Source organism: Rhipicephalus microplus, chromosome 5, assembly GCF_043290135.1.
Source record: "Rhipicephalus microplus isolate Deutch F79 chromosome 5, USDA_Rmic, whole genome shotgun sequence".
Classification (NCBI taxonomy): Eukaryota; Metazoa; Arthropoda; class Arachnida; order Ixodida; family Ixodidae; genus Rhipicephalus; species Rhipicephalus microplus.
The window spans coordinates 122,891,582-122,910,872 of record NC_134704.1 but is presented as its reverse complement, the minus strand read 5'-3'; the positions used below and the strand labels follow the sequence as shown (position 1 = coordinate 122,910,872).

General features: G+C 45.1%; 1 long non-coding RNA gene across 1 annotated transcript in view; it reads left to right on the top strand.

Annotated features, from left to right (window-relative positions):
• Window positions 1-332: 332 nt before the first annotated feature.
• The window catches only part of LOC142817921 (uncharacterized), a 121,512-nt gene continuing 102,553 nt past the window's right edge, over window positions 333-19,291 (top strand). The window contains exon 1 of the long non-coding RNA XR_012895419.1: window positions 333-427. This is a non-coding gene — a long non-coding RNA (uncharacterized LOC142817921). The remainder of the gene's footprint in view (window positions 428-19,291) is intronic.

Below are 19,291 nucleotides of genomic sequence, written 5' to 3'. Positions count from 1 at the left end.
GTGAGTGGCAAGTTTTGAGCGTAAATGTAGCACTTCTTCCGACTGATATGTGATTGTGTGAAAACAGAGTGAGTATTTCTGTTCCCCTTTGTAATTCTTATCGGTGATCTTTGATAATGTCGTAGTTGCATACATCGTGTCTGTTCCTTCATGCTAGCAAATGGCGCTGGTCTATTTTGTTACCAGGAGCAGTTGTAGGTCACTTAAGCTGCTGTTACTCATATGCAATGAACGTCCCCTTGAGTGAATTCGGTTGGCTGTGTGAAAATCTGCGTGTCTGTGACGTCATCTGCTCTCGCTTATTTACAGGAGCGCTGCGGTCGAAGCGTGATGGGCCGCACATGCCACTCGCACGACGACTGCTTCTGTCCAGGACTGAAGTTCTTCTGCTCGGCAGGAAGGTGTCGCTCTCCAGCCTCCAGAAAAGGTGAGCGATCGTTTTCATTACAGGCGGCATTCATATCGGCCACATACAACTTCTGGAAATTTCGGTCATTCCGATCTCAACGGAAGTTGTTGCAACGTGAAGTGACTATAGCCGTAAATCAGCACGACAACGACTCACGTCAAGCGACATACCTGTGCTATGAAGTTGTACACCCTAAAGCCATATGGCATACGAAGAGGCAGGTTTCTCTTCAATGTGGGCGAATGATTTATTGAACCCCTACGAAAATGTCATAATTCTGACATCGCTTTCGGGAAACAATGTACGTTTATTTGTAATCATGAAAGGCGGATAATGAAGAGTACGACATGCTGTGCCGGGGGTGTGGTGACAAGCTGTAACTGTGTGCTTTAAACATGTTCATACCCATATAAGACGCTACAAACATTGACACAGACAGTAAAGGTACAATTATAACGCCCTCTATACGTATAACAAACAGTCTTTTAGTGAGCGATGCGAACTACTGTCGAACGATGGTAAGCTGTCCCTGAACATTGGAGAAATATGCAGCGCATGCTCTTGATCTGCACTTCGAAAAGGATGATTGTTTTATTTCGATAGCAAATATATGGACTGTCTTGGCTGGTCTTTGCCGTCGCCGCCACCGACATTCACGTATATGTATATATAAGTATATATATGTATATACGCGGGAAAATGCGCTAGCCTCCTCCTTTTGTGGAGCGAACATCGCTTTTCCGGCTGGGGTCGTCTGCGCGCGCTTATCTCACGAGCGAACAAGGATCGTTGATGCGCTATCGTGGCAACAATAAGTGCGCGCGCTCTGTGCCCCCACAGCAGGTGGGAGCTTCCACAAGCTGCGCTCTCAACACGAAAAAACGTTACCAAAAGTGTACCTATAGCGGCCGTGTTCTCTCAAGGTGCGTGTACACTAGAAAGATACGGCACCAATTTTCGTCTGCCGATTCTTTTTGGGAGCGTGTTTTGTCTTGTCGTCGTGATATTTACACTACGACGCACAGTCCGCCTATGGTCACTGGAAGACTCCGTCTGAGCCTTGTTGTGCTCACAGCTATTTGTTAGCCAATTCTGTAGTCACACTGAAGGCACACGCAGCGACACCGACTAAACTTGCACACCTGCACCTCATTTTCAGCCATGCTTCCTGCTTTACCATTGTCCCTCTCCAGCCATGCAGCGCAGCCTCCGCTATAATTCATGGCGTCGAGGGAAGGGGGTATCACGTGATGACGTCACCGTATGACGTGTTCAGAGTGTCGTGTACTCCATAGAGTTTCCTAAGCATAAACTAGAGGGAACTCTGGCGCTAATGCCAATGGGAGCTGCAACGTATGGTGCTTCAGCGAGCATGGGAATTATGAACAGCAGCTGAGTTGGCGTAGCTTTCATATATTTTGCGTTCTGTTTGGCTTCACGGGGCTGGAAGCCGCGTTGTCACGAAACACGAATCGGCAAACGTTCGGCAGTTACGCTTCACCACTTTAATATTTTAGGCTCTCCAATTCAAATCAGTTCATTAAGTTTGAAACGGTTTGTTCTTTACTTCGAAACAAAACCGAAACACGGCAATAAACGAAGCAACAAGTGCGTTCGTCGTGCGAAAGCACGAGCACTAAAGAGAAGCTTAGGTACTACCCATAATTCTCATGGTCGCTGAACGATCTTAGCGCAAGAGTCCCATCTAGTCAGTTTTACAATTTCTATGGTGTACTCTACTATGAGAACGCGGTCAACGGTTTCTGATGTTATTCATCCCCACCAGAACCGCAATTTACGGCTTATTATTTTTTTTCGCGTTAAAAACTACGCGTGCAACATGACAGCGCGTACCCTACGAGAACTCCAAGCTGTTGATCCTCGACAAGTGGAAATTCTAGCTATCTTCCAGTTGCTTGTGTTTGCAAACACTTATTGCATCGTAAACGCATAACATCAATAACATTTAAACTCAACATTTTCTGGGTAGGTGTACGTTAACGAGGATGACCAAACAGGCTTTATTTGACTTGCATGGACCTAAAATATGAAATGACGTGGACCCGACACTCACAACTGATGTTTCTCACATACACACAATAGTCTGTTTAGAATAAATAGTTGACGATTCGCCGCACTGCATACTAGCGGATACAGCATTTTATGTACACACACTTTTTAGAAAAGGTTTATTTACAGTATATTTAAAAAAAGCGAAAATTTCGTAACGCTTTGGTAATAAGGGGCGCATACAAATGGGTACATCTGTTTGTCACGACAAACATCACTATGTTGTAGTGCGCTCAGAAAAAGTGTTTAACAGAGTACCCATAACAATTACCTAACAGACGTTTAATTAGATAAACACTACGAACGGCAGCCCTTGGGCTGTGTTCAGAACAAATGCTAAACGATTCAGAGTGCAAGATATACTACATTGTTAGGGCATGCTGTTCGAGTTTTTAGATGCACGCGATACCCAGTAACGTTGTTACGCCTAATGTTTAGAAAAATAATGGTCAGCGATTTAGAGTACATGGTACTATTCTATGGGACAGCTGAAAGCCTTCTGTATTGTTATGCCTGAGAAGCCCAGACCAAACGCCATTGCCTCTGCAAAGGCAATCTGTGTCAAGGCCAGTGAGCGAGCCCACCTGATGCCTCCTCTCAACGACGTCACCTAGCCCAAGGGCGCCAGTGTGTCTTGCGCAACGCACGACTAGCTCTCTCCACGCACGGGTCCAGTTCCTACCAGATGATGCATCGTCGCCATCCAGTCTGGCGAGTCTTACACAATGCGTAGCGATCTCACTCGTACTTGGGTAGGCCATTCTAGCCACCCTACCATGGGTGCAACCCAGCGCAGCGACTCCGGATTGGAGGATTATGACGCCACCCAGCGGCGGGTACCGATTGGACTATTCTGACGTCGTACTTGATGAGGCCGAGTTTAAAAAATAATATCGTAACTTGAACGCGAGTGGCTGTAATCAGAACAAATCGTAAACAATAAAGAGTGCTGCGCACTCGAGTATAGAAGGACCTGTTTATTTAAAAAAAAATGTTTAACGATTTTGAGTACTTCGTACTCAACTATGGGAGAGCACTGAGCCGTCCCGTGTACAACTTGAAATGAAAATGTGACTATTTACACGGAAGGTAAAAAAGCGTCTCCCAAAGACCCTGAACTGCTAGTTCGGCAGTTCGTTTAACAAACTACTACCCTAATAAGTGCGCCGGTTGCCGACACCCGTGTCCATGTAAGTGCACATTAAAACAACGAAAGCCATGGAAGTTACTCACTCCCGATGTTGTACATCCGGAAGACCACAATTCACGTAATCAAGAATATGCGCCCTTGCTTAGGCCTGACTGTTAGTTCTCGTAATACATGAAAGACGATTGCTGTCTATAGAACAAAATAAAGGGCCAACTGCGCGCTTGTGGCGCAGAGACTCAGAAACAATGGAGCTTACGGTTTCCCTCTCTTCCTGTTCCTCATCTACGCCTCACTCTTTCTCACCTTCATTGTCATTTGCCTCTCTCTTACTAAGCAATACCATATATGGCTATACTATGCTCCAACGTCACCCCTCTTTATTTCTCCTCCTCACCATCACAGCACTTCAAGCCCCTTTACCATGCCCTTGCCGTACTTTACTATACAAGTCTATGCTATGTTCTTCTGTATTACCGCCTCTTTTGCCCTCTCCTTACCTGCACATCACTTCTAACTGTCACTATCTATTCTACATCCTTGCTTAACTATGCCATACAAGGTTTTTATCTCAGTTCAGTTCAGTTTATTACCTTAAAGCCCCCCTTTCTAGGAGGGGCATTACATAAGGGGTGGAGTTTTATTTAGGTTAACAATAAGCAGTAAAAGTTGTTTAGCATTGAAGATAATCAATAATACGGTCTTTAAAGGCAGATGATAAGGCGATGTTGGCGATGTCCCGGGGGAGGCCGTTCCAGTCCGTGGCTCCTCGAAAAAAGAACGATGCAGAAAAAGCAGTGGTGCGCGATGATGGGCGCGAAACCTGAAATGGATGACTGGTTTGATGAGATATGCGTGCTGCGGCTGCTATATAAGGTGGCTGATTGAGGGAAGAATGAAATAATTTGTGATAAAGCACGAGAGTTGCAGTGCGGTGGCGCAAAGAAAGGGGTGGCAGTCCGGATTTCGCTTTCAAAGATGAAATACTGATATCGTATGAGTAAGATGAGTGAATGAATCTGGCAGCACGGTTTTGTACTGCTTCTAATGCTTTGATTAAATACGCTTGATGTGGGCTTCATATGGCAGATGCATATTCTAATTTCGGTCTGATTAAAGATTTGTACGCAAGTAATTTTACATGTAGGGTGGCTAGGTGGAGATGGCATTTGAGAAAACCAAGTGCTTTATTAGATGCTGAAACTACTTTAGCGATGTGGGTACGCCATGATAAATCATAAGACAAGGTTAATCCAAGATATTTATAAGATGGTACTGATTCAATTGCGGTGTTAACGATGAAATACTGGAAGCGATATGGGCTGTGGCGACGGGAAAAGGACACAAGTTTACATTTAGAAGGATTAAGCGTCATTAACCATGTGTTACACCAATTAAGCACGTTGTTAAGATCAGTTTGGAGGTACAGTTGATCATGCTGGTTACTGATAGTGTGATAAATGGCACAGTCGTCCGCGAACATGTGAATGCTGCAGGATACACGATCGGGCAAGTCGTTAATATATATTAGGAATAGAAGGGGACCAAGGACAGATCCTTGGGGAACGCCTGATGTAACTGGGAGAGACTTAGATAGGTGACCATTAACAAAGACTGACTGAGAACGGTTAGTGAGAAACTGTTCAATCCAATGAAGATTGTTAGGGTCTAGGTGCAGGTGTGAAAGTTTTAGCAAAAGGCGGCGGTGAGGAACTTTATCAAAAGCTGTCGCATAATCTAGAAAAATCACATCAGTCTGCATGTTACGGTCTAGGTTAGTGTGCAAGTCGTGAAGAAAGAGCGCTAATTGTGTTTCGCAGGAGAGACCTTTACGAAATCCGTGTTGTGATCGATGCAAAAAATTACATGAGTCGAAGAAACTTGCGATTTGAGGGTAAATGACGTGTTCCATGATTTTACAGGGTACACTAGTTAATGAAATGGGGCGGTAGTTCAAGGGTGAGTCTCTGTTACCTGATTTGTACACTGGAACGACCTTCCCCGTTTTCCAGTCATCTGGAATGATTCCTGAGGCGAGTGACTGTGAAAAAAATCAGAGATAAATAGGTGGCACAAATTGATTTACCATTCTTCAGTAGCTTAGAGTTAATTGAGTCCATACCGGCTGATGATGCAAGCTTCATGTTATCGATTACGGACGCAATGCCTTCTTCGAAAAACGAGATAGTTGGCATGAATGCTTCGATGTTAACTGATGGTGACTGTGAAGGTGCGTCAAGTTCTTGAGTAAAGACAGATGCGAATGCGGTGTTAAATATTTCCCCACCTTCATGGTCTCTCACTGGTTTGTGCGCGTCGTTAGTCAGTGTGATGTCGTGAGTCTGCTTTAGATTTAAAAGTTGCCAAAATTTCCTGGGGTTGCTGGTTAGTAGCTTTGGTAAGTCATCGTGGTAAAATGTATGCTTGGCGTTCCGGATCTCCACTAGATATGATTTTTCCTCTATACTCCACCCTCCTACTTTCTCTCCTCCTCAAAGTCACATTCCTGTCGTACCTCTTTGGTATACTATACAACACTTGACCATGTTATCCTAGGATCTACTTGACACATACTTCTCTTTCCCACCCCTGTATATGTTATACTATACGTGGTAACATAGATATGCTTTGGCTTACCCTCTCATTTCATTTTCCCTACTCCGAACGCCGTCATCAGTCCTGCTCACTTTCACGTATCATTCCAAATTCTTTGCTGTGCTATATATGTACTACCCATAGCTATGATATTCGCTAGGAGCTGCACTGCACTGCATATCGGTTGTGCGGACGATCTCAGAGTATTGCCAAGCTGAGACGGTGCTGCTGTTCAAAGTGACAAAAATCATCGCCATATCCACAAAGCGAATGGTGTTGGAGGAGCTTGCTCGAAAATGATCCGTACACATCTCCTACCATCATATATGGCCATGAAAACGTTGTTATATGTACATTACCAACACAACGTTTATTAATTAACACTTGTATGTACTTATACATTGTGATAGCCTATATACATTATATATGCACAAGAAATGTCTTGCAAAGTAAAAGAAGAGCATTCCTCGATGAGGTGACCAGTAAAATATGATCAGTAAATTATGTCGCCAAAGGGTCATCGATGATGAGATGCAATGGAAAGATCGAGAAGGTGACATCGCTACAGGTGCCTCTGATGGTGATGAACCGTTTGCAGTCGTACGATACGCATCGGAGAGCAAAGCGTGACGTCATGTGTTGGACTGCCCAATCACTCTGCATGATGTCAGCGTTCCCATACCCGACGGGAGCACCTATCAAATCACTGGTGAAGTGTACGCGCCTCTGCCGAAGGACAAGGTGCAGGCATAAGAAGTTTGTCAAGCAAGCTCCTGAAAGTCGGCAGTATGTCACACATCTCCAGGAGTGAATGCAAAAGCCTGCTGTTCTTCGGAGACCAGACTTCTTACTTCATTTTAGATGCGAAGCAGTTCATGGCGGAGTTCCATCTGTTGCTGTGCAGCGTGAACGCCCTTACAGCGCATGCGCAACATTCAGCCCAAGCACTGCCAGAACGCGCTCACGCACTAGCGCGTTCCTGCCTGTGTAAGGGTATGGTGTACTGGAATGGGACAGTGTGCCGTCTGGCGTCCCAGACGTGGCTCGTTTTGCGATGATGGCCAGTGCTGCCGGAGCACAATGTACTACTTTGTCTGCGCCCTCTGAATCAATTTATAAACAGCTGAGATACAAAGCATCCTATATTGGTACTTGTATCTGCCACAGTGGTCGTAAAATGTATAAAAATGATTAGAAAATGTACAAACACGTAGAGCAGTACATCCTTAAGCGTCATTTTTTTAACAGTGCGACTGGTTACTGTCATGGCTCATGTAGGTGTGTGGTGGATTGAAACTCACCCGTTGATAACGTAATCCTTCAGGGCCGCTTTATTTGTTTCTTCGCATGACTTCAAGTTAGTGTGATAGCTAAGCAGGGGTACATAGAGATCAAATGAATAGTGATCTGCTTTCTTATCCTTTCTGCATTTAAAACAGTAAGCTAGCAGACGACCTGGGTCTCTGTTCAGTGATAGAAATTCTGCGAGCGGGACTACGCAGAAACAGCATTATATATCTCATTAATGCATCCATATGTGGTGGACGCGTTTTAATCTTACAGATACTTTCAATTTCGATTGTTATGTGACTAATTTAATCAAAATCTGCACAAAGGTCGGCAATGCGAATTTGAAAGACGCGCGCTAGGCACACCATTAGATGGTGGCACCCTACAGGTGGCGTCAACGCAAAAGTGACCACTACTGTCCCATTGGTTTGCTGTGAAGACGGCACACAGCCCCATTCCAGTACACCATAGTAAGGGGCTGGGTAAGACGCTGTGGCCTTTCTCCCTTACACTTTCTCAGCAATCACGTCATGTCGTCGGGAAACCAGATTACGCAGACGCGCGATGAACCCGCGTGGCGTACTCGAAGAGTGTGGTACGAGTAACAGCAACAGAAACAACATTCAATTCATGGTGTGCCTCACTTTCAAAGACGCGTTATCATCGGGCAAGGTGCCCGTGATGAACAAAACCTTAAGTCGACCCATGCGCTGCTTAGCATGTTAACCAAGGTTACATTTAGTGAGAGGTGGTTTGTTTTATTTATTTATCCCCAACGTGGCGATGATTGTCTTGCGCGGCAGAGAGACATACAATATTTTTTTATGTTGAGTCGATGCGTAAACGCTTACGCATTTCAAACAAGGTAGACGGTTCACAGTACTTTACTACAGGAGAGTGGTATGTTCTCCCTGAATTGATAAGGTAGTTTGAAAAAATAAAAAAAAAGTTGCAGAAGCTTCGTTTTAGTGATGCCAACCTGTAGGAAGCGTGTAGATGCTGGCCTTCCTTGTTACATTTTTTTTTTCTTTTTTCAAGTTTTCTTTGTGTATCATATCTCTTTTTTATAAGGTTGATAGCATTTCTTTCTATCTTTTTTATAATTTTTTTCTTTTTTTTCTCGCTCGTTCTACCCCTTTTTCGCCTGTTGCTTTCCATAGTCTTCTATTTCAATGCATTTCTGGCTCCCTCTATGCTTTTATTCCCTCTAATTTCCCATTCTCTCTATCACTGTCTTTCTCTCCTCTTTTTTCATTGTGTATTTCCTCTTTGTCTTCCTATCACTGTTTTTTTTCTTCTTTTTTTAGTTCATGTGTGTAACGTGCGGAGTTTTCGACATGCGGAGTTTCGTTTAACGCTCACACCCACTGTACTGTGTAATAAGGCCCGCCAAATCACTGTGGAGTATCCCCACCTGAGGATATTTTTCACGGCGGAGCAAAAATCACCCATCGCTTAGACATCTTCGCTTTAAAGATCTGTAGGTGACCCTAATCTTTACTAAGGTGCCTGAAAGTGGTGATCACACCTCAGCGTGCGGGTGCTGTTGTGTATTCCTCGTGATAGCGAAATGAGAGCTAACAGGCAATATATCCTGATTAATGTTGCGCCTGGTGAAGTAAACCGGCCCTTCAATGTTTACGCTCTCCTTGGAAACCCCTCGTGATTCGTCGCACTACCGAAGCGCCTGGCAGTGATATGCAACGCGAAATATTGCAACAACCACAACTGCCTATGAGCGCATAGTCTGCACTCTAAATAAACTCCTTCAACATCAGCAGCGTTGCGGACGGGTGTTGACACGGGTTCGACGGCGCTAACGCGGGCGCTGCGGTGAGCGCTGGAAGATTCGTTTGAAGCGATGGCTGGCGTAGGTCTTGTGACACGTATAGACGTATTTCAACGCGTACGTTAGGCGCACTTCAGGTTTGGTGCACGTGAACTGACGAGCCGGTGGTGTAGCAATCGACGGTAGTGATGGCGGAGCGAGCGGTGCTAGCAGTAGTTGTTTCGGGCGAACTGACGAGGCAGCAACGGGCACTGCGGCGAGCGCATGGCAGGCAAGGGAGAGAGTGACGTGACCTCAGCGTACACTGCGAGGGGAGCGTGACGTCAACACGCAGCTGCGGCGTGACCTACTTGGCACTGCTCCAACTCCTGCAGCGAGGGGAACGCTTTGCGGCGCGTTCTTACGGATACACGTACGTAAGGCGTTACACACCTAGTCAAATAGCTGCTCCACATCTAAAATATGCAAATAACAACGCCGTAATGATACGAAAAGTAGTCGGGCCGCATGCTAGCTTGTCGTGGTATCATTCAAACATGAACGTAGCTGATGTGAGGTAGCAACTGGGGACAGCTATGGCGACCACAGCGTCGTGCGCGCCCGACATTTCTAGACAAACTTCTCTATCGGAGTGTTGCAAGTAGCCCCTTAAAACCAACGAGGTGTGTTTAGAAAAAATGTTTAACGATGTCGAGTACTTCGTACTCAACTATGGGAGAGCACTGAGCCGTCCCGCTGAAAGAATACTTGAGGTGTACGCACAAATCCGGTGTCGAAGCCAGCTAAAAGACATAGATACACATAACTGAGTCGTGTAGTAACAGCATCCACCAACGGTTATCTTCATGACCTCTGAAACAGCCCGGTTTACTCATAAATAATAACGAAGGTTTTTTTTTTATTTGGAAAAAGTTGTGGCCTAAATTTCTTTACTATGTGCAAACTAAACTCATAACAAATTTTTTTACCTTTATATATATCTACAGCTGACGTCTTTCACGCCGGCACAAAATGGGATGCTCTGAAAACTCCTGTTTTGTGCGGCAATGTTTGAGAACCACGAAAATGGCCAACACATCTCGAGAAAGCAGTTCACTTCAAAACTGTCCGAACAATCGCATGTAATCCTACTGTAACGATAGTTATAGCACGAGAACAGAATGACGACAAAGAGAAAAGAAGCCTCTTTGTCGTCGTTCTGTTCTCATGCTATATCTATCGTCATGTCATACCAACTAGCCCAAGCTAGCTGCCACACTCCTAACCTACCGTAACGTCACACGCACGGTTAAACGCACCTGACAAGTGGCAAAACATACTTAGTACGTATTTTACTTCTAGATTCAACCGACGCTTTTATTCCAACGCGCAGGTTCCACAATCACTCCTGAGGCTCTGTTATCTAGCATTTATTACTTCACGAAGCGTTTCTTAGCGAACTTCGGTGACTTTGTGCGTATCTATCTATCTGTCTATCTATCCGTCTATCTATCTGTCTATCTGTCTATCTGTCCGTCTATCTGTCCGTCTATCCGTCTATCTGTCTGTCCGTCTATCCGTCTATCTATCTGTCCGTCTATCCGTCTATCTATCTGTCCGTCTGTCTGTCCGTCCGTCCGTCCGTCCGTCTGTCCGTCCATCCGTCTGTCTGTCTGTCGGTCGGTCCGTGCGTCCGTCCGTCCGTCTGTCTGTCTGTCTGTCTGTCTGTCTGTCTGTCTGTCTGTCTGTCTGTCTGTCTGTCTGTCTAGCCGCCTATGACTTTTAGCTCTCCTGGCCATTTCGATGATGGTATCAATACCAAAATTGGTATGCCATAACATGACTGCATGTGCGAGCCGAGTGAACTTTTGATTTTTTTGTCTAATTTTCTGTTCTTAGTTTATATCTGTATAGTGTGCAGCGCCTTTCATCATATTCACGTGAATGCTTTTTATTGAAAGTATTGTTCATCCATTTCTGTAACGACCCTTGTAGGGTGAACAGTATTGATATAAACAAACAAATAATAAACAAACAAACAAAGCATGACGAGCATAGTTGACTAGTCACATAAAAATCATGACATGTATGTCATGAATCCCATGATTTACATTTCATGGTCTTGCTGCTCTTGCGGTGGTTTTGTTAACATGACATTTTGCAAAACTGGTGTGGTGTGACGTTATTCATGGTGAACATAAATCACCGACCCTAACGTGGAAATCATGACATGCATGTCATGATGTTTATATGACCAATCATGACTACCCACCACACTCATGATGCGCTCGCCGTCGTTTCACTTGCTTCCCATATACCAAACTTGATATTACGGGACGTAAATGGATGACGAAGGTACATGCGAACATAATAATCATGAGATGCTTGTTATGTAAAAACGTGAGTACATGCCACGCTCATGACGTGCTCACAACCGTTTCGCTAGCTTTACATATACCGAATTTCGTGTTACGTGGAGTGAATAGATGATGAATGTATATGACTGGTGCAAACAAAGTAATCATGACATGAGTGTCATGTAAGAACATCACAACATACCATGCTCATGATGTGCTCGTGGCCCTATCGCTAGCTTCACATATACCAAATTCGGTATTACGTGGCGTGAGTGGACGACGAAGGTAAATGACACGTCCAACATGATAAGCATGACATGCGGGTCATGTAACACTGGACTACATGCTACGCTCATAGCACGCTCACGGCCGTTTCGCTTGCTCCACATGTATCGAATTTGGTATCATCATCATCATCATCATCATCATCAACCTGACTACGTCCACTGCAGGACAAAGGCCTCTCCCATGTTCCGCCAGTTAACCCGGTCCTGTGCTTGCTGCTGCCAATTTATACCCGCAAACTTCTTAATCTCATCTGCCCACCTAACCTTCTGTCTCCCCCTAACCCGCTTCCCTTCTCTGGGAATCCAGTTAGTTACCCTTAACGACCAGCGGTTATCCTGTCTACGCGCTACATGCCCGGCCGATGTCCATTTCTTCTTCTTGATTTCAGATATGATATCCTTAACCCCCGTTTGTTCCCTAATCCACTCTGCTCTCTTCTTGTCTCTTAAAGTTACACCTACCATTCTTCATCCCATTGCTCGCTGTGTCGTCCTCAATTTAAGCTGAATCCTCTTTGTAAGTCTCCAGCTTTCTGCTCCGTAGCTAAGTACCGCCAAGATAGAGCTGTTATACACTTTTCTCTTGAGGGATAGTGGCAATCTACCTGTCATAATCTGAGAATGCTTGCCAAATGTGCTCCACCCCATTCTTATTCTTCTAGTTACTTCAATCTCGTGGTTCGGCTCCGCAGTTATTACCTGCCCTAAGTAGACATAGTCTTTTACAACTTGAAGTGCACTATTACCTATCTCGAAGCGCTGCTCTTTTCCGAGGTTGTTGTACATTACTTTCGTTTTCTGTAGATTCATTTTAAGACCCACCTTTCTGCTCTCCTTGTCTACCTCCGTAATCATGAGTTGCAATTCGTCTCCTGAGTTACTCAGCAATGCAATGTCATCGGCGAAGCGCAGGTTACTAAGGTACTCTCCATTACCTCTTATCCCTAACTGTTCCCATTCTAGGCTTCTGAAAACCTCTTGTAAGCACGCGGTAAATAGCATTGGGGAGATTGTTTCCCCCTGCCTTACACCCTTCTTGATTGGTATTCTGTTGCTTTCTTTATGATGCACTATGGTAGCAGTTGATCCCCTGTATATTTCTTCCAGGATGTTTATATATACTTCATCGACGCCCTGATTCCGCAGTCTCTGCATGACTGCTGATATTTCTACTGAATCAAACGCCTTCCCGTAATCTATGAAGGCTATGTACATAGTTGGTTATATTCTGAGCATTTCTCTATTACCTGATTGATAGTATAAATCTCGTCGATTGTTGAGTAGCCTGTTCGAAATCCTGCTTGTTCCTTTGGTTGATTGAATTCTAATGTTTTCTTTACTCTGTTAGCAACTAGCTTTGTAAATAGCTTGTATACTACAGAGAGCAAGCTAATCGGCCTGTAATTCTTCAAGTCCTTGTCATCTCCTTTCTTATGTATTAAGATGATGTTAGCGTTCTTCCAAGACTCTGGTACTCTTCCCGTCAGGAGACATCTCGTAAACAGGGTGGCTAGTTTTTCTAACACAATCTGTTCTCCATCTTTCAGCAGATCTGATGTTACCTGATCCTCACCAGCAGCTTTGCCTCTTTGCATGCTCTCCAAAGCTTTTCTGACTTCTTCTATCATTACTGGTGCGGTGTCATCTGGGTTACTGCTAGTTCTTATAGTATCAAAGTCATGGTTGTCCCGGCTACTGTACAGATCTCTGTAAAACTCCTCCGCTATTTTAACTATCCTATCCATATTGGTAGTTATTTTGCCTTCTTTGTACCTTAGTGCATACATCCGATTTTTGCCTATCCCAAGTTTCCTCTTCACTGCTTTGACGCTTCGTCCGTTTTTCAGAGCGTGTTCAATTCTCTCCATATTATACCTTCTTACATCGGATACCTTACGTCTATTAATCAACTTCGAAAGCTCTGCCAGTTCTATTTTGTCTGTCGTACTTGAGACTTTCATGATTTGACGCTTCTTAATGAGATTCTTCGTTTCCTGGGAAAGCTTGCCAGTGACCTGTCTAACTACCCTGCCTCCAACTTCAACTGCACACTTCGTAATGATACTCATCAATTTATCATTCATTGTATCTATGCTTAGGTTGGTTTCCTCACTAAGAGCTGAGTACCTGTTCTGAAGCGAGACTCTGAATGCCTGTACTTTCCCTCTCAGTGCTAGCTCATTGATTGGCTTCTTGCGTATCAGTTTCTGTCGTTCCTTTCTCAAGTCTAGGCGAATTCGAGACCGTACCATTTTATGGTCACTGCATCGTACCTTGCCAACCACTTCCACATCCTGCACGATGCCTGGGTGTGCACTCATTATAAATTCTATTTCGTTCTTGTTTTTGCCAATAGGGCTCCTCCATGTCCATTTGCGGTTTCGTCGTTTTCGGTAGAAGGTATTCAAAATGCGTCAATTATTGCGTTCTGCGAATTCTACTAGTAGCTCTCCTCTGGCGTTTCTAGTACCGATGCCATAATCTCCTACTGCCTGGTCTCCAGCCTGCTTCTTCCCCACCTTTGCATTCAAGTCTCCCATCAGTATTGTATACTGTGTTTTTACCTTACTCATTGCCGATTCCACGTGTTTATAGAAGCTTTCAACTGAAGCGTCATCATGGCTGGATGTAGGCGCGTAAGCCTGTACCACCTTCATCTTGTATCTCTTATTCAGTTTAATTACAATACACACCACCCTTTCATTATTGCTATAGTATTCCTCTATGTTGCCAGCTATGTTTCTGTGAATTAGGAACCCCACTCCCAGTTCTCTGCTGTCAGCCAAGCCCCGATAGCAAAGGACGTGCCCATTCTGTAGCACCGTATAGGCCTCCTCTGTCCTCCTAACCTCACTGAGCCCTATTATATCCCATTTAACACACTCTAGCTCCTCGAATAGTGCAGCTAGACTTCCCTCACTAGATAAGGTTCTAGCGTTAAACGTTGCCAAGTTCAGGTTCCAATGGCGGCGTGTCCGGATCCAGACATTCTTAGCACCCTCTGCTGCGTTGCAGATCTGACCGCCGCCGTGGTCAGTTGCTTCGCAGCTGCTGGGGACTGAGGGCCGTGAGTTATTGGACGTATGCATGTGGGAGGTAGTGGCCAGATACTGCACCAGGGTGGCCAATCCTTCTCTGGTGAGAGAGTGCGTTCCCGGCGGTGGTTACCGGTGAGGCCGCACCCCAGGCCTCGTAATGCAGTTCCATCACCACTCGGATTTTTTTTATCCGGTTGGGAACTGTGCGGCACCAGGATTTGAACCACGGACCTTTTGCATGCGAGGCGGATGCTCTAACCCCTACGCCATCGCTGCGTAGTGGTTAGAATTTGGTATCAGGTGACATGAATTGATGACCAAGGTAAATGACACGTCCAAACATGATAATCATGATATTGAAGTGATGTACGGCATAATTAACGTCTGCCTCGCATTTTTGTGCTCATTTTGAAGTGACATATCAGCGTTCTTCATTGGTATTTCGCATATCATCGATTCCCACAGTACGTGGGATCTACCTTTTTTTTCTGTTAATTCTTTCCGCCCTTCGTCGTTGACTACAAGGACAGCACGCCCCACATAATCTTGAGTTTTAGCCACACCGTGATAATAAATGTGTAAGGACAGAAAAGCGACCATGTAAAGGAGACCCTTACATAACATCACACAGCAGCAATTATTTTGCTTTCGGCATCCTTTGGCGAGCCGCGGCGAAAGGAATGCTAGAAACGCTCATAACAAACCGTCAAGCCACACTCGCGAAACTTGTATTTCGTAAAAGCATCCTCCCATTCGCTGTCATTCGTGACACCCGCCAATCATGAGAATCGTGGGAGAGATAACGAGACGACCACCATGACGTCACGCCGCCGCGATCGCAGCGACGTCATTGTTCGTTCTCGAGGCTAATACGCTGTTCCGAGGCCACTTATGAAAGTTCTTGTGAAAGCAGCTCCGCAGTTGCACGGCGTGTCCGGTAGTAGACGCAGTTCTCGAGTTTGTTTGGAGTCCCTCGGGAAGTCAGTGGAGGGAACGCGAAAATATTGCGTTGTTTCCGGTAAACTGGTCGGCCTGCTCAATTTTTCGACAAATATCCGTTTCCTCTACGCGCGTCATTCTGCATGCTCCTTCATCGTCGCAGCTGTTCACTCCGTTTAGTCCTCCAAGCGTGCCTGCGTCCCCCTCACACGTTCTATTCGGGCTTCTTTGTCGCCCGCCTTCTTATGCCCCACTTGAGGCGTTGTTTGGAATGCGGTAGCGACGGTATGCCATACGGGCAACCCATAAAGAAACTGGCGTGCACGGCATAAAAAAGGGGGAGGGGGAGCGTTTTTCACCAGCTGTCGCCGCCTCGGCTGGTAATCGTGCGAAGCATTCGCTCTCGTGCTTACGCTCAGCGTTCTAAGGGAAGGCGCCCCACTACAATGATGCCTGCTGACGCCATCCGGCTCGACGTTCCACCACGAGGACCCAATATACCCGGCGGGGCAAATTTTGAGGCTAAATAAGAGCTGCCACGCTTCCATCATTTATTCAGCTACACTGCTTTTTCTTCCCTCTTTTCCTTTTCTTTGTCTCCTTTTTTCTTTCTTTTCGTTTTTTTCGTTGGTTTGTTCGTTGGTCGCTTCACCTGTTTGTTGTTGTTGTTGTTGTTGTTAGAAGTAGTAGTAGTAGTAGTAGTAATAGTGGATAGTAGTATGTAATAGCAAATAAATAACATCTGTTACACTGTTACGAATACGAAGGACCAATTTTAGGTGACTGTAGCAAACAATGAACAGCATTTGGAGGCGTGCATATAGCGCCATCTGTCGTCGGCCACAGTGGTGGCCTGCCGTAACTGAACGATATATAACCGATAAACATCATATCTGACGAAAAAAAGCTACTTATCAAAAACACCACCCGGTTTTATACAGCAGAGACTTAATTGAACAGTCTGGCAATGTTACAGTGCTGCACTACATGCCATTTAGATTCCCACGTGCTTTATTAATTAACACTGAAATCCCTTGCGTTTTTACGGGCGGTATACAATTGTCTTGGGAAGCCTCACGCTTTGTAGTGTGATAATGCAGTTGCGGCAAAATGTACCTATGGGTCACTGCTACATATAACCCGGAGTCGTTTTTGATAACTAAAATTTTCAAGAGTCATGATTTTTTTCGCTTATTTCTCATTCAGTTATGGCAGGCCGCCGTTCCTGCTGCCGATAGATGGCTCCACATTCAGACGTCTCGAAATTCTTAAGAATTATTAGGCGATGCTAGTCATCATTATAACGCTACGCAAGTAAAAGAAACTTCACTACTTTTAGCGAACTTTAGCGAGCACTTGGTAACACTACCTCACATTTAGGCAAGGTTATCCAGTGCTAGCTAACAGCTCTTCAGCGCAAACCGACATTATCCGGCATTGAGCCAACATTAGTCGCCACATAACTAGCCAACATCAAGAATAACTATAGCTGGTATTCTAGATGACACTGAAACACTGCTGTACCAAAAGCAGCCAGTGTCGAGAACATTGGCATGCGCCAGACTGAATGCATCAGTGAATGATACCTTTGCATACACATTATGGTATCTTTATAGAACACCAGCCAATAACTGGCCAACCAACGCTGCTTCTTTGCGAGAAAATGTAGTAAATGCCATGGAACGCACATGACATAATTCGTGCTTGATATTCAATTTGTTGCATAAAAATACTGCATCATGATATAGCTGCATGCCATTCGAACCATACCACGCACAATATGCAGCATAATGCCGTTCGTGAGATTTCGTGGTATTTACTTGACGACGCGCAAAATAATATCGCGTATGCCTTATGTAAACAGGCACACTCTGCTACACACCTTGTTAGAGAAACGCCCACTATGGCTTCACGACATGTGAAGAATGTCATTTTCCAAATTTCGTAATCAGTGTGTGCACACTGATCGAAGGTGTGTGATTAATAGTGTAACTATCAGTTAAAGCGCACGAATAAACAGAAAGGAAGAGAGGACAAGCGCTTAATCAATAGTGTGTGCTAAGTTTCACAGATGTAATGCGTATCATGTCATTATACATTAGGGGGAGTAGTACACTTTTAGGGGCGAAGCTTTTCTTAGTCTATTGTGTGGCTCAGACTTTGTGGGAGGCGATTCCGAAATCACCCCATCGTTCACCATACACAAACCTACAACAAAGACAATGGGTAATGAGGATGATCTTGATTAAAGAGAATGCAAGAAGAGCCGGCCGCAAGAGCATTACGCAGATGTACAAGCGAGTCTGCTGACGATTCTGCTAACAGGAGGGACCGTTAATCAAGCTGGACACGTCTCACTCATTTTTCTCTGTCGTTTATTCTCTCTCACTGTTTTCATCTTTCTAGTAGACTTTTTCAACACCCCCTTCGCACACTTGCATCACTTTCGCCCCTGCAGCGAGTCCTACAAACGAGGTTGACGTTATGTCGCTACGTAACAGCACTCTCGCGTAATTACGTCGGCCTGTCCGAAATCTCCCGCCGGAACTTCTGTTTCAAAGTGCAGCAAAAATTGCTTTATTGCACCCCCGCCCCCCCATCCCTGTGCTTCCTAGTATGGCTCTGAAATGCGCTCATCCACCGTCTCGTTCGAGCACTCGGGAGAACGCCTACTGCAAGACACGAAGAGTTAGCACTCATGGCTCCAAAAAGCCATTGGTCTCTGCTCTCCTTACCGTGGCGAAGCTTATGTCGAGCGAAAGTGAATTACAACTTCTCGCTATCGACGCGTGTTGCTCACCACCACATTTTACGTGCTTTTTTTTGTTGCTGTTGTTAGAAAGGAAGAGGAACACGAATTGAGACACGCACGCAGAAGCCAGAAGAAGTGCTGTACTCTCGATAAGATCTAAAATACTTTGCCTTTGCCCAAAGGTAGGACCAAAGAACGATACAGGGAGAACCCTCGGCAGCATCATCGCAACTGTGGCTATTCTTGCGTATGTGCCCCGTTTTGCGTTCACTTTATTTTTACTCAACACGCCCCAGCAAGCTTAGGTACAAGTGCTGCAAAGTCATTTTCGCCATTACAGTGAAAGCTGTTATGAGACACAACTCGGGTCACGCGCAGTTGCCCGCCGCTGCCGCCGGTGTCCTTAACCACGTCGCGCGAAATTAGTAAAAAAAAAAACTGGCACCAACGACACAGTGTGGTTCAAACCCGGGTCGGCTGGGTGCCAGCCCAGTATTCTACCACTGAGCCACACTGCTTTTTTTCTTTAATGAATGAAATTATTACCAGTAAAATACACACAACATACTTCATCAGAAGTCAGGCAAAGACACACAAGCGTCAAGAACGAGAAGCCACTCCGGAACGGGGTCAAAAGTC